General features: G+C 38.7%; 1 protein-coding gene across 2 annotated transcripts in view; it reads right to left on the reverse strand.

Moving 5' to 3' along the window:
- Window positions 1-16,256, reverse strand: part of MAPK10 (mitogen-activated protein kinase 10) — a 255,191-nt gene that overhangs the window by 161,630 nt on the left and 77,305 nt on the right. The gene's annotated exons all lie outside the window — the stretch shown is intronic.

Below are 16,256 nucleotides of genomic sequence, written 5' to 3' on the forward strand. Positions count from 1 at the left end.
GGCCAAGATTATGCTAAAAACCTCTATTGATTGCAAAATTCTATTGCATTTAGATATTATTAATAATTTGGAGCTGTGCACCTGAGATTTGTCTGTTTTTGCAACTCTGTGAATGTCATTGAGTGGCCCAGCCAGAACCCAGACTTGAACATCTCTGGAGAGACCTGAAAATGGCTGGGCACTGAGGCTTCCCATTCAATCTGATGGAGCTTGAGAGGTGCTGCAAAGAGGAATGGGCGAAACTGCCCAAAGATAGGTGTGCCAAGCTTGTGGCATCATATTCAAAAAGACTTGAGGCTGTAATTGCTGCCAAAGGTGCATCAACAAAGTATTGAGCAAAGGCTGTGATTACTTATGTACATGTGATTTCTTTGTTTTTTTTTCTATTAAACTTGCAAAAATCTCAAAAAAACTTTTTACATGTTGTCATTATGTGGCATTGTGTGTAGAATTTTGAGGACAAAAATGGATTTATTTAATTTTGAATAAGGCTGTAATATAACAAAATGTGGAAAAAAGTGAAGCGCTGTGAATATTTTCCGGATGAACTGTATAATGAGACCTCATCTAGCATTCAATGCTAGATGATTCTCTATGAACCTATTGTGCACACCCCACAAACATTTAACTGAGCTATTGGCTTATGATCTGTTGTGTTCATTTTGACTACTCTTCTATCTGGATTACTGTGTATCGACCTAGCCTGTTTACTGAGCCTGCTTTAAAATTCCTTGTCTGGTTGCTAACAGCTGCTGTTTACCTTCATTGGACAAGTATTTGGATCGTATTTCTGTCTCACTCCTGCTTGTTGCTATAGTCTTGCTATGGCCCACTGCCTGTTATTTGGGATTTGCTTGTTATATCCTTGCCTGCTGACACCCCTCAGTTGTGCATCCTTTCTGGACTGTCTAACTATCAGTTATTGGAGGCCTAATACTATAAGACAGTTAAGCAACTCTCTAAAACCTATAGTTGTAGTTGCCTTATTTATGCTAGTGTCTATACCATTGGGGTCCAACATTAGAAAAGACAAAAATCATGCCTTGTGAATATTAATAAGGAAATGCCTCAGTAATGTAATTGGTTCCTATCAACTTGACAGCAATACAAAATGGATACCCACTGTGTTTATATGACATACAAAATGGATGCATACACTGTGTATAGATGACAGGTTCATACTCAAAAGGGCTAAAGATTCAAAATGTTCCCAGAACACATTAAGACAACAAAAGCTTATGTAGTCATAAACAATTGTGGATTCAATTATTTAATTTTGAATGTAGCAGAAACTAAGTATAAAACAGCAATATCTTAATGATCAATGGTCCTCACTATAGAGGTGGATACATAATTTATGTTATATTGCATTTAGTATGATAGGGTCTTGTCTTTATAGGAAAAAAAATCAATGCACATTGCAGTCACTCGCTATAGGGAATTGATCTTACTGAGTTTATTTCTTTTGAATAAGGTAGAATTCAATCCAATGAACGAACAGGAAGTGGAGGAGTGCCAGCTGGCTTACCCTGCTTCCAGATAACCAGTATGTGCTCGATTCAGTGCTCTGAAAACACATGGCAGAATATGATCTCTAATTTTCCCAATGTAAATGGTGATGAAATGTTACTGGCCAAGTATAAAATATTTACCAACTAAATTACTTCACCAACAATCTGAAATGCAATATTAGTTTACCCAGAATCTTCAATATTTTTGTTACATCTGGACAGAAAAACAAATCATTTCAGTTGTTCATTACGTTTAGTGTTGACAAGAACCAGTCTCAATGACTCTTTCTTCCTACAAGTAATCTGATTTAACAAAACAAATTACTGACCCAGCATTAAAGCACAGACAGACTTGATTTAGGTAAAAGGTAATCTTCCTACATTACGGTCCTCATTAATCATTAATAGTCTTTACATTATTTGTTCAAATTTACTTGTATTTGTTTTATAAAAACATAGTTTTACCGTCTGCAGTAGTTTTGTATTATAAACTGCATTATGAAGCTTTGTGTACAAGTTTAATTCTTCACAGTAGTCAATGGAGACACACAGGGTAAGACATGGAAATGCTTGTGCTTTCTATATGCGTTTGCCATTAATTTATTACCAGTCCACCATCAGGTCACTAGTAATTTAGGAATACAGTAGTTTGTAGGAGAGCAAAATTGGCAATGCTGAATACATCTATAAGCATGTTTTGTAACTGTTGCATGTGAGCGTCATATTTTGTGGACACTCTTTTGTACAGTACTGTACATGCCCTAAATGTAGCAATATTAAAAAGGTTGCATAGTTGTATTCTAAGGGGTCAATCCAATTCCGTGCGGAGGGTGCGATGTGCCGTTGCAACGGCACTAAAACGCTGGCAACAAACAGACACATCGCACCCTTTGCAGTCCGACTCGACTCTGAATTCGCCAAACTTTGCTTTCTGCCCTATGGGGCTTCAAGCAAAATTTGGCGAATCTGGGCTACCGTAAAGTGCGGCCACTGCCGCGATGACTCGCACTGGCGAGGTCATCGCACGGAATAGGATTGACCCCTAAGTGTTCATTTGTATTACTGTCAAAGAAGAAAAGAAACCAGCCAGTCTAATTCTATAATTTATGCAGATTTGCACATTTGGATAATGTAAGTAAATAACTTCAATTAGTCCAGTAGGGGTAGCCCCAGGACATGAAACAATAATGACCGTTAAACTATTTTCCTTTTTTAGCATATAGATAAATTTACTAGAATGTTAATGGAGCAAAATGCAGCATGTTTACCTTAGGTTCAATTTCCAAACGTTCCTGCATAGACAATAAAGTTAGATGTGTATATACCCTAATTGCAGTTTTAGTACATACTGTGTAGATAGATAGAAGCTCTCACGAGCAGGGACCTCTTCCCTCATGAGCTTCTCTTTACATTTTCTTCTACTCTTTACTCCCCATGAGGGCACCTAACACGTGACTGCCAACTCCCGGCTGCTTATTGTGAGTGCTTTAATCACTATTGCAGCAATGTATATAAGTCGTGTCCTTGTCCTGCACTGTAATGTACTGTAAGTTACTTGTTTCTTGTTCACCTATTAGTTCTATGTACTATGTAAGGTGCTGCGGAACACTTGTGGCGCCATATAAATAAAGGATAATAATAATAATAATAATAATAATAATAATAGATAGATAGATAGATAGATAGATAGATAGATAGATAGATAGATAGATAGAGTGAGAGAGAGAGAGAGAGAGAGAGAGAGAGAGAGAGAGAGAGAGAGAGAGAGAGAGAGAAATATCTTGTATATGTGTGGAAAAAAAGGGGGTAAAAAAGACATGCACCTAATAGTGTAGTAATATTAATAGATGACTTTAAGTGCTTAAATCAAATGTGCGTAAGAAAAGTAAAATCTTTAAAGCTTATCTGAGTTCCAAAATGCAGGACTGAATTGCTAGGTGGAGAACCTTAGAGGGGCTAATATGGGCCCATGAGAAGAGAGAGTAATATGGTGTAATACTTTTCACAAAGATGTTGTGAAAATATAAATAGAATTGCGGACCAGATAATATTAAGATGATAGCATGTAATAATAACTTCCTGGAAGTTCCTTCTGTATCCCTCTAGTCAGAGCCGTAAGTAGATTTTCTGGTGCTCTGTGCCAGAAAGAGCATTGGCGCTCCCCCTATTATTTAAATAGGGAGATAATACACCAGAAAAAGGGCCATGGCCTCATGGGGAAGGGCCAGGGAAGAGATAGGGGAGGCCAGGAGATGCTGGGGATAAAATAATAGGAAGCTATAAGTGAGAATGATAATAAACAGAAAATTTACAGGCCCTAACAGCGCCCCCTGCCCTGTAGTGCCCTGTGCCATGGCACAGGTCGCACTGCCATAGTTACGGCCCTGCCTCTAGTATTCCATAAGTATCTACAGGATAGGTAAGTTAATGGCAAGCCACCTTTTCTAGTTGCAGCAAAGGGAATGAGGTCTTGCTTTGAAATCAAAGGGTTAAGGGCACTCTGAACTCCAGTCTAGGGTGACACTGGTTACTTACAGTGACTCCTCACAATATGATATTATATTATATATATAAAAGTTATTTTGGAAAAAAGCAAAGTAAAAACCTGCTTTCCTACATTTACGGGCCAATTAACTTGTCCACAATGTCCGATTTGGCCACATGATCTATTTGATTTCAATTGTGTAGTTATGGACCATCGCAATTTTTTCGAGCCACATGTGCATCAATTACTTAATATCAGAAGCAATATAGCATTAAGTTCAATCACTATTAGCTGCATTATTAGCTTCCAGCGGCACTTGCTGTTGGTTAGACTCATCCTTATGTGCTATTCTCTGAACATTTATGCTTAGGTTTACAATGGTAATGTTATCCTGGGACATGATCTTAATATTATTCTATTGCAATGAAAATTAATGTTTAACAAATCAGAATTTATAATGTTTACAAAGCAAAATAATTACTGGTAATAAAATTAGAACCGTGCTGTTAAATGACAATAATGTGTTACATTGGCTGTGACTTTGTTTTTTTTGATCTGATGGTGCAGTGAGAACAAGCACTAAAGCCATTATCCATTGCCTGTTATGTCAACTTTAGTACCTGCTATGACACCCGTGAGCATGGAAAGATGCTGTGCTTTGGCACACAGCATTCTGTATATTTGTGCTCTGCACACGCTGGGAATTTTCACCATATTCTAGGCTTCCATTCTCACAATACCTCCTCAGAGGCGATGTTAAACGCTACTTGATTGCCTTTTTTACAGTTTGTTTTAGAAAAATTAACACAAAACAAAAATCCATTCATACGATAACTGAAAGAAAATTACAGCCCCTATTTCCCATTCCATTTCATGATAGTTAAATTGTAAAAGTAAGTAGTGCTTTGTGGTCATTGCTTTAGCTTTGCCTATGATGCACAGGTGAGTAACAACCAAATAAGGCATAAGTACCGCAGAAGAGTATAGACGTACAATTCCCTGCATGCTGTATGCAAAAAAGGTGAAAAATTGCTACATGAGAGTAATTGCAATTTGTAGTTCATATAGCCATTACATTGCAATAAAAACAGAAATATTAGCACCATTATATTCCTATAGTCAGTGGCAGTTACTAGGTTGCCTGATGTATTGGGCGCGCGGGATGCCGACTGTCAAATACCGGCGCCAGAATTCCGACATCCCGAAGGTAAGTATCCGATGTTAGGAGGAAGGTTAGGTTTAGAGGTTAGAGTCAGGCACAAGGGTTAGGCACTAAGGAGGATATTTAATAAAGCTTGGAGAGAGATAATACTGGAGATAATAGCACCAACCAATCAGCTCTTACCTGTCACATTACAGGTTGTGTTTGAAATATGACAGTTAGGAGCAGATTGGTTCGTGCTATTTATCTCCAATTTTATCTCTCTCCAAGCATTATTAAATCTCCACCTAAGGGAGGAGGGATAGGTTTAGGGTGCGGGGAGGTTAGGTTTAGGCACTAGTGGGGGAGGTTAGGTTCAGGCACCGGGGTGAGATGGTTAGGGGTAAGGGTTAGGGTAAGGGGACTTACCTGCTGGTGTCGGTATTCTGACCGGCGGCATCCTGACCGCCGGGATCCCATACCTAACCCGCTGCATTGACCCATTGTCTTATTTATAAAAAAAAACTCAGTGATGTTGAATTTGTTGATATCTATAATAAAATCTCATACAGTATATTTAATATTTTCAGTTTAACAGGTTACAGTAAGAAAAAGTATACAGACATCTCTCAACTTTAGGCACACAATTTGTAAAAAGACAAGTCACTGTAAATGACATTAAGATCATTACAAACACAATCTACAGTTCCATTAACATGTAATACAATTCTAAAGTGCTGATTATTCAGTGAGTGTAAATTTCATTAAGTTTTGGCATGCTCATTTAGGAAACTGTGTTGAAGCACCGCAGTATCCCTGCAATGAGTTATTAGTATGGCCATGCATAATGAGAAATCTTAATATCTTATCTACAGTCAAAGTAGATTTTTTCCAAGTGACTACTTATTCTGCTGACATGCGTTTAAGTTTGGCATGGCTAGTGAACTCAAGATTAAAAAATGCAATTATCATAATAACCTTTGTAAGTTGAACATTCAAGAAAAGTACTCATGAGTTTTGTGTTTATATGCTTTCTGTCCAGATGCAGTTCTTCTGTCTTTGGGAAAGGCAGATAAAATAACTAAAGTGCCAGCCGCGAGGCACTAACGCCGCACTAAAGGCCTTGCGGATGGTACTTTAGACGGATTTCTGCTCACACCCGCAGGAGGGTGCGAGAAGAAATCCTTTAGTCGGCCTAACAGCACAATGAATTGAAAAGCTCCAAGAATTTCTTCCAGGCACTATTAACAGCCTGCTGAATTGAATCGCTCATACCCTCTTAAGTGTGTTGCACTGCAGTCCGATGAGAAACAGACAGTCCAGTACACAGATGCCTGAGCAATGGATCTGGCAGGTGCCAGGAGCGGCGCATGTGCACAAGCAACTGTGGGGCTGCGCATGCACGCATCACCAGCTGCATCTGCAGCAGCCCCTAGAAGCCGGGTAGGGCTGTCAGAAATGGAGAAGAGTAGTTTCATAGTGGAAGGCCCCTCTCTGTCAATTGTAGCCTGGACTGGCAGTCCCAGGGGGAGAAAACACCTCACACTGGGACTGCCTGTCTTATGTGTGATTGGCAGGACAGGCAATCAAGCCAGTGCATGGACTCACTGGCTCACTGAGGGTGGCGGAGTTTACTGGGTAAAATCCACCACTGGTCAGAGCACCTCTTATATTCAATCTTCAAAAACGAATAGCAGGGTGATTAAGTTAAATTGGCTAAAACCATCTTTGTCGACAAGAACGTTATAATGCTAACCGTTTTTAGTGTATTTCAGCTCATGCTGCAGACTGCAGTGCTCAATTGGGGACTGTGGTCTGGCTTCGAAAAGGTCGCCTTTTTAGAGATTGGCCTTGTAAGGTAATGTCCCGGCGGTCATGTGACCATCAGTACCTGCAGAGTGATCTCATGCGCCAGCATTCTGGTAAGTATACCTGCCCTATCCACGACCCACCCTCTAGTGCCTAACCCTAAAGCAGCCTAACCCTAACCCTGCCAATGGCCCCTAACCGTCGGCAATCTGAGAATGTCGACATTTCACATGCTTACATTTAAGATGTCAAAATTTTTAACATGTTGACATTCTTAGGAGGTGGACCTGGTGGCTACTGACATGTTGAACCATGTCCACATTCTAGTGTTGACAATATGAATATCAACCTTTTGACTGGGTACCACAATGCAAACTGTATTGATATTTATTGCTGAAAACCCCATATAAATAATAAAGTGGTGCTAAAAAGGAAGAGAGCAAGACAGCACACAGATTCTGTATTTTCAGAGTTTCAAAGTGAGGTACAATGGAGAAGGACCACCTTTCTCAGACTTTTATTTTATTCTTCATATTTCAAAAGGCAATTATCTCCTATCTCCATTATATGTCGGAGACAGAAGGAAAACTAGTTATCCAATAGTGGTTCACATGGAAATAACAATAACTAATTAAAACTATAAATTTATATCTTAAAATCATGACATGAGTATGATTGTAGTTTGAAGATAGGAAAACTATTAAAAGTTTTAGAAGATTTTAAATATTTAATCTTTCTTTAAACTCACCTTACAATTTAAGTGAAATAAATAGTTAAGGTTATAGTTTTACTCAGTTATTGTTGGTTGCTAACTGCACTACAAATGTTGTGATTGGTGAAAGTCCCATAGTAAGTCATGTAGCTTGCTGTTCCTCCCTATAATGGTTCTCTCACTTCTTCAAACCCCCATCTCATCTCAAATGTGAATGGTGCGCAGTATCAATTCAACAGATCCATCATAAAAACTAAGAAAAGATGTTGTCCCCTTTGAGAACGTGAGAAGAGGACTTAAAGAAGAAGAGAACCATTAGAAGGAGGAACAGCTAGCTACATAACTTACTTGGGGACTTTTACCAATCGCAAAATTGAGGGATCAGACCACCCTTGGAGCCACAGATTAATTACGGACAATATTGGACATGCAGTGACACACAACATAAATTTAGTCATTTTACATTCTTGGGAATATATATAAAACAACAACCTTACCACCAATCAAGCACTATGTCTGGGCAACATATCCAAATATTGTTTATTGCAAAATCAAAGCAATTTGCAGTGGGCATCCAACAAATTACTCAACAAATTAAGGGTAATTCTGGATCAATTCACAAATGAATTCACAAAACTGAAATTTGCCTGAATTAGTCAAAAATTTACTTACCTTTTTTAATTAGGTTACAGAGCTTTAATAAATAGTGCCCTGATTTGCACACAGCTTGGTTTGCATTTTACAAGAACACTGTTCTGTAGAAGAAAACAAAAAACTTGGAAGCCCCAAGAGATATATGTGGTCAAGATATATTTTGGCAAGTGTTTGGAAAACCAACCAAAAATGCTATTACTTGTGACAAGGTCAGTCTAGACAATAATTCAGGTTTGTCAGGTCACAGCTCTATCTGTATGATGAGTATTGCTAGGTCTAATGGGATGAGTATTTGTGAGTGTAATATGTATGGCATTGCTGGGTATAATATATTAGTTGCTGGAGCTGCATCATGTTCTATGTAGTACATGTACTGTATCTATAAACACCTAAAAAATAGATATCCTCACACAAAATCATCCCTTTAATTAAATATTTTATTAAATGGATGTTGAAAAAGTGTTGTTACAGCAAGAAAATCACCAGTGAATATATGGGATGTTAAAATAGCCTTACCATCCTTCAGTCTACCTATCACAAGTAATTTTATCTGTAATGTAGATGCCAGTTATTTCTCTAACGAATGACAGAATAAAGTTGTAATTTTCTGGACCGTGCACATGAAACTGACCATGTGGAGCTATCACTGCACTGCTATTGTCACTGCTGTCACATTCTATCCTTGATAAGAAAGACTTGCTCCCCTGTATGCTGCCTGTCAATGGCAAATGTAGCTTATGCATGCAAATGATCTATGATGTTGTTATTCTCTGGCTTTTTGATCTGAAATATTCAAGCATTTTATGTATTTATCACAGAAAGACTAGAACACTGTTTTTTTTTGTGTTACCACATTTCAGTTGACTACTCTTTTTCCCTGGTTTTTTAAACCTCAGTGAAAGATACATGTTCACAAAATTTTCAAAATGTTAACTAGAAATATGTATATACAGTATATTTTACTCTATCCTTTTTTTTTCGTAGCATATTGAAAAAATATATAACTTTTTCAATAATATAATCAAGGTTATTATTTCACCTAATTAGTGCAACCTATTCATTTATATATTTCCCAGAGAACAGGAACACTAAATATGTGCATTATTGATTAAGTTCAATTATATGGTTATAAATGGATCTTCCCTTATTGGCAGGACTATCAAATCCAATGTAAATCTTATTTACTAGGAGCAATTCCGCAACTATTAGATTCTGTTTGCTTGAATCTTTTTTTTATTACAACAGGATAGCAGGGAAGCCCTGATCTAGGCCACCTAAAACACTGAAGACCTGATTCTAAGGCTGGGTACACACCTAAACGACCAGCAATCGTGCCGATGTTCAGGGCGATTTGCCTTCACCCTGGACATCGCATGATTGTCGGTACACACTTGAAAGATGTAATGCAAGACAGAACAATCACTGTTCCATCCTTCATTAACTTGTACAGGCTCACATGCGATATCGTATGATTGACTGTGCAGCACAGCCAATCGCACGATATCGCATGCGACCGCGGGTGCGCGCAAATTGGGCATACACACTGCACAATATGCCCGATTTGTCATTCCGATTTGGCTAAATCGGCCAAATCGGGCCGATCTCGTACAGGTGTGTATGCACCCTAAGTTAGGAACAAATAAAAAAAGAGCAGTTTGCACTTTGGCAAAACCATGTTGCACGGCAGGTGGGGCAGAGTTAAAAGGCGCAGAGATTTCTAGTTGGGATGGGGTGTGTCAAGAGCTACATTCTGAATGATTTTTTCTGTTTGCAAAAATCCAAATAAAACAAAAAACCCTGCATTTGCACCCCTTGCATTGCAACATGGTTTGTCACAGTGGCACATTCTATGTCTACTTTTTGCTTTTTATACTACTGCATGCTAGAATGCGTATGAAAAGCTTATACAAAATGGTATCGGGATAAAGCAAGTAGAGCCACCAAAGAGCAAAAAAAAGAAAAACAATGATCACGGCATTTGAATTATTACTAACAATAATGTATCTATTTTTATTCAGAATATTAAGTGTTTTTACAATATCACTTACCTTCAACAAGTTTTTTTTAATCTTATATAACATAAAAAAGTAAAATAAATATGTAACAAATAAGAACCATTATATTAATGTGAAATCAAATAGTATAAATGGCAGTGGAAAACATAAGAGGAAAGATTCTTGGGATGAACAGTCAATTTGTATAGTCCTCCCCAGATAACATTAGTCTCAATCTGAGGAAAGGTACATTTTCAGAGATGTCCTTCACATGTCATTGACAGTAGAATTATAAGGAAAAAGGTTACATTTCTTTGAAGGCTATTAAAATGGCTGATGATATGAAAACGGCTTACAGTGATTGATTCATGTCTAAGTTACTAATGGCTTACATGAAGGCATTTCCCAAAATGATATCCATCATCTTTCTTCCCAGTTAAACAACAGGTCAAATAGGAAAATTAAACTGATAACATTTGGCAGCAGAATTTTTGTTTTCAAATTAAAAAAAAACATTTTTTATTAAAGACATACAATAGTTATTTTTTACTTATGGTTAATTATGATGCTACATGCAATAGTACTGCACCTTTCTATTTTACTTCAAGGATTGTTACCAGAAAACTCTAGATATGTGAGGATGAAGTTCATTAAAAAAAATTACAATTAGTGGAATTAAGTTGGGTTTTCTAAAAATCACACATTGAAATACAAACTTGTTCTAAAATTAAAATGTCTAATTTTAAATATATTTTTCTGTCAGCAGTGTAATTGTAAACCTACTTATGGATTGCCACATTGATTGTATATTTGATAAAATAATTGGAGACAAAAAAAAGTTGCAGAATTTTTCACTATTGAGCCAAAAGTTGTACAGTATATTAAAAAAAATGTGTTTAAAAAAAGTTAAAAGGGTGTTTTTAGCAAAATTACTGCTGAGTTGATCACGATGAACGTAGTTTGTTCCAAATGTGTACTGAATTTGAATCTTGAATTTTGCTGTTTCATTTCATTCATCTCTTGTCACATTGTTTGAGTCTATGGGGTAAATTTACTAATGCTGGGCATACACGGCCAGATAAAATGCCTGTCAGACCGACAGACATTTTATCTGGACGGCTGCCAGCCGCAGATGTCGCCGGCATACACTGTGAGATTTCTCTCACAGTGTATTCGGCAGACATCTGCGCTCCGCCCCCGGGGGAGGAGACATTTTCCTGTTCCTTCCGTAGGAAAGAACACAGGAAATGTCTGCCAGCCACGGCTGGGCATACACTGCGCTATGCGACCGACAGTTTAACGGGAAATATCGCATCGGACGGGCATGCTGGACAAACCGGCATGCCCGACCAAGCAATATTTAACCCTCGGTCGCCCCCCCCCCACACACACTACAATTATCGGGGCGATCACCCCGATAATTGTAGCGTGTATGGCCAGCATAAGATGGAAGTTCTATTTAGATGTTGCCCATAGCAACCAATCAGATTTGAGGTATTATCTTGTAGAAGGTGCTAGATAAATGAGAAGTAGAATCTGATTGGTTGCTATGGGCAACATCACTTCTTAAATAGAACTCCCATCTTTGTAAATTTACCCCTATTGGTCAGTAATGCTGTAATTTACATGTAAAAACATTTTTACAAAACCCTGAGACTGTGTGGACTGGCAATGATTTTACTATGCACTGCAACAACTTTTACTTTTAGAAAGGCAATTTATTCTAATACATTTCTCTTTAATTAACTTTAATGCCTCTTTCTAGTGCATACTTATATTTAGGTCACTGCTACTTTCTGCATTCATCTAATGATAATAATTACAAAGTAATTTGTTTCGCTTGTCAATTTAAAAAAAAAATACATCCATCTAATCTTGGACTTCCAGGCACTTAATCTAATGTAATTATTCTCTAATTGATTTTATATTAACAGTATAGGTCTCTCACATCCGAAATGCTTGTGACCAGATGCATATTGGATTTCAGATTTTTCCGTATTTTAGAATATTTTCATATGGATCCCTTTAAGATACAGACAGAGGAAGATGTTGACTCATCAATGTAGATAATTGTGCACTCTGGTCTAGGAACCTTCAAAGGCAAGCTCACAAGGTCCAGAGGCAGCTCGATGAGAGTGTTGCAGCCAGGTCTTAAATGATGCTGGCTGTTGCAGTGCGAGGAAAGGCCCGGCCACTACTGAAAGAGGGGCTGACAATGGTGCTGCAGCCTAGGCAGATCACATTGAAGATGACCACAGGACAGCCCAGTGGGGTCAGCAAGCATTACATGTGTGGGTTTGAAGTAGGGTAGTCTTGGGAGCGCTGTCTGACCCATTACATGACGGATGAATATTTTGTTTTTTTAAATACTGGATATCGGAGACTCAACCTGTAGTAGCAATGTGACTTAGAAATGTTTGTACATGAAATAGCATAGTTAATGCAAGACCAATACATAAAGTCATTGTTTGAATGTATCCAGACTATTGATAAAAGCTTTTACCAAAATATTTCAAAGGAATCCATATTGATTAGCTACAATCACAGTGCACAAAAGTGTAGCCTAATCATCCTGTCCGTTATAGAAATTTCACAAGTTAGGGCTCAAAATATATCAACACGTAGAAAGTTAGAGTCTAAGGGGTATATTTACTAAAGCTGCTAAAAATGGAAAGTGCTGGTGTTGCCTATAGCAACCAATCAGATTCTAGCTATAATTTCTCTATTGCATCCTAGAAAATGATAGACAGAATCTGTTTGGTTGCTATATAGGCAACACCACTATTTGTCTGTTTTAGAAGCTTTATTAATTCTTTCCTCTGAACTAGGGCTGTGCTAGGCAATCAGTTAAAAATAGGACAATGTGGTTTAGTCCATACAGTCACTGTTAGCAAATATCCGGACTAGCTTTATCTACAGTTGTCACTTTTACGGCCTGCATTTACCATCAGCCTACACCACACTCTAAGATCTTCTTGCTAACGGCGACTATACTGACTAAATCATCCTTCATCAAGGGGGTAATATTTATCCCACATGCTGGTTATTTATCCAGATTTACAATATCTTTATGAATGTTTCTAGACTACCTTATATGGTTCACTTAGTGACTAAACTATAGTGACCACTTAGATGGCAACATTAATAATGGTCTTGGACTAGTCCATGGTGTCCTATTTTAAATTTTTGTACTTATTAGTGATTTATTGGTATTGAATTTTATATTTAATATTGTTAGTGTTAGGACCCTGTCCTTATTTTGTATCTAGCCTGCAGTACCTCTGTGCCACCAGAGATGCTGCTGATGTATTTGGACATTTTCTCCTCACATGCTAGAGTTAATCTCACTGCCCTGTTTAATCGCCTGTACCTGCTTCACTGGCTCTTTATTCCTGCCCCTCACCATGCACCTTGCTGGTCATTGTTTGTTTCCCTTGGATTTAGTCTACTATGTTCCAGCCATTCAGTTCATGTTCATGTTCCTGTGCCTTGGAATTCCTGCTAACTAGTTCTGTTTCTATGTGTCCTTTATTTCCATCTCACAGCCTGTTTGCATTTCCCAGAGTTAAGTTACCTGTGTTTGTTTTTTCTCTGCCTGGGACTGTCTGTCCAGTTCACCTGCTAACCAGTTACATTCGAAGTTTGGTTTGTTTATACCCTGCATTGCCTGGACTATGTTTTTGTCACAATATAACAGTTACATTTACAATGCTTCTGATTCCAAAGCTGTCATTGCTAAGTATCCAGTTTGCATAGCAGTTATATACCTGTCCTGTGGCGGATTTACCTAGGGGTTGCAAGGTTGCAGCCCGCTCCCAGAAAAATCCTCCACTTCAGTGAGCCAGTGTAGTCTGTGACTGCACTGGCTGCACTGTGACTGTTGGTGGCTTCCTATTGGAAGCACCACCTGCCAATCACACACAGGACAGACAGCCCCAGGGGGGAGGTGTCTCCTCCCCCTAGGACTGCCAGTCCGGGCTGCCATAAGCAGAATGCGGCTTCCAGTGGAAGACGCTGCTCTGCCTTTCGGGAAGCCCTACAGGGCTTCTCGGGCTGCTACCAATGCAGCCCCGAGAAGCTGGTCTAGTGTTATGCGCATGTGCAGCGCTACCTCCGCTCATGCGCATGCGCAAGTCCCGGTGCCTGACATTCGTTGTAAGAAGCAGCGGCAGCCCCCTCAGAAATGAGGGCAGGAGCCACTGCTGTACTTGTCCATTTTAACATTAAAAGGATCTTAATACTGAATCAACCAAACCGTTCATACTGTTATTTGCAATATGGGCTATATCCACATTAGCGTTTCTCTTCTTTTTAAGTGACAGAATTAGTCAATAAAAATTTCTACATGTATTTTTGGGGGATGAAGACCTCATCATTAAATGAGGCTACAATCTTTGCCCTTAATCCAATTTACACTCAGTGGCGGAACAGTGCATTGCCTTGCTCCATAACAAAAATTGTTATTTGTTTGGAGATGTAGCTCAAGCATCCAGCCCCCCCTCATGTTATGTTCTTAAAGTCCTTACATGCTCATGATGAGGCCTCCACACTGTATTGGAGGTAGAGGACAGAAGGTTTCTTTAACACAAGTGTACTTAGAAAGACAAATAAGAAATATAGTTCTGAATGTGTATATGCAGGGCCGTAGCTAGGGTAGTGCGGCCGGTGTCATTGCACAGGGCACCACAGGTCAGGGGGCGCTGTTTGGGCCTGTCAAATTTCTGTTTATTATCATTCTTGCTTGTAGCTTCCTCTTATTTCATCCTCAGCATCTCCTGGCCTCCCCTATCTCTTCCCTGGCCGTTCCGCATGAAGCCTTGGCCCTTTTTGGATGCATTATGTACCTTTGAAAAATGAGGGGGGCGCCAATGCTCCTTCTGGCACAGGGCACCAAAAAGTCTAGTTACGGCTCTGTGTATATGTCACCTAACCGAAGAGAAGTTTGAGATTTGCTTTACTTAGTTATAACTCTTCGTGAATAGGAATGTCAGGAATTCAAAAGTAAATTCTTCAACCAATGATCTATTTGTTTTTCACTTTATGATCCAAATAGTCAGAGAATTCTGCAGAAAAACAACTGCCATACAGTATTTGGCATACAGCATAATGCTGCATACACACGGTCAGATATTGTTAAAGATATAAACGATAACGATTGTAAAAATCGTTCAATCGTTCATATCGTTGACATATTCAGAAAATAATGTTAAATTATATAAAGAATACATTATATTTCTTTGTCATTCTCGGTACACCTGCATTAAAGGGACCTTCAATTCATTATTCCATTGTGAGGGGCAACTAGATTTTCCCTTATTTCTTCACTGACTGCAAACCACCAGGACTGCTCTGTAGTAGCGTCTAAAGTGGAGAGGTTCAGGTCTTGTTTCCCAAGATTTGAGAGCAAAGTATGTTGGAGGTTGGGGGGAGAGATGCAGCACCCAACACTGCCCAAACCAGGTAGCTGCGGCACCTCCTACATTGACGGTAGTACTACCACTGCACCCATCCTTTTCTCCAGATTAGTATATCTGTGAGGGTCTCCTGAAAAAAATACTCTGCAGCTGCGAACTGCTAAGGACACTGTTAATGAAGAGAATTTTATCAATATATTAATTCGAATGAAAACTGATTCCTAACTGCCTGCAGCCATCCAAACTGTTTGTCAGTACTTTACTGCCATATAATGTCAGTGCCTTGGCACTCTCTTCTTCCTACTATACATCAGCAGCCCCCAGTAAAAGTGAAAATATGTTCACCTGCAACAGCCATCTTTCCGTTTCCTTCAAAGTGCTCTATTAACATTTCTCTCATACAGTGTGCAATTTATTTATGTCTCTCTGCCATTTTATATTTATTCTTTTATTTATTAACCTTAGGCTGTGAACGATGAATGTTTAGCACCCTATATGTAACACTAATGTGATGTTCAGTGCAGCAGGTTTGAGTT

This window comes from Taudactylus pleione, unplaced genomic scaffold (assembly GCF_031769625.1).
Source record: "Taudactylus pleione unplaced genomic scaffold, aTauple2 ptg000376l, whole genome shotgun sequence".
NCBI classification, from domain to species: Eukaryota; Metazoa; Chordata; class Amphibia; order Anura; family Myobatrachidae; genus Taudactylus; species Taudactylus pleione.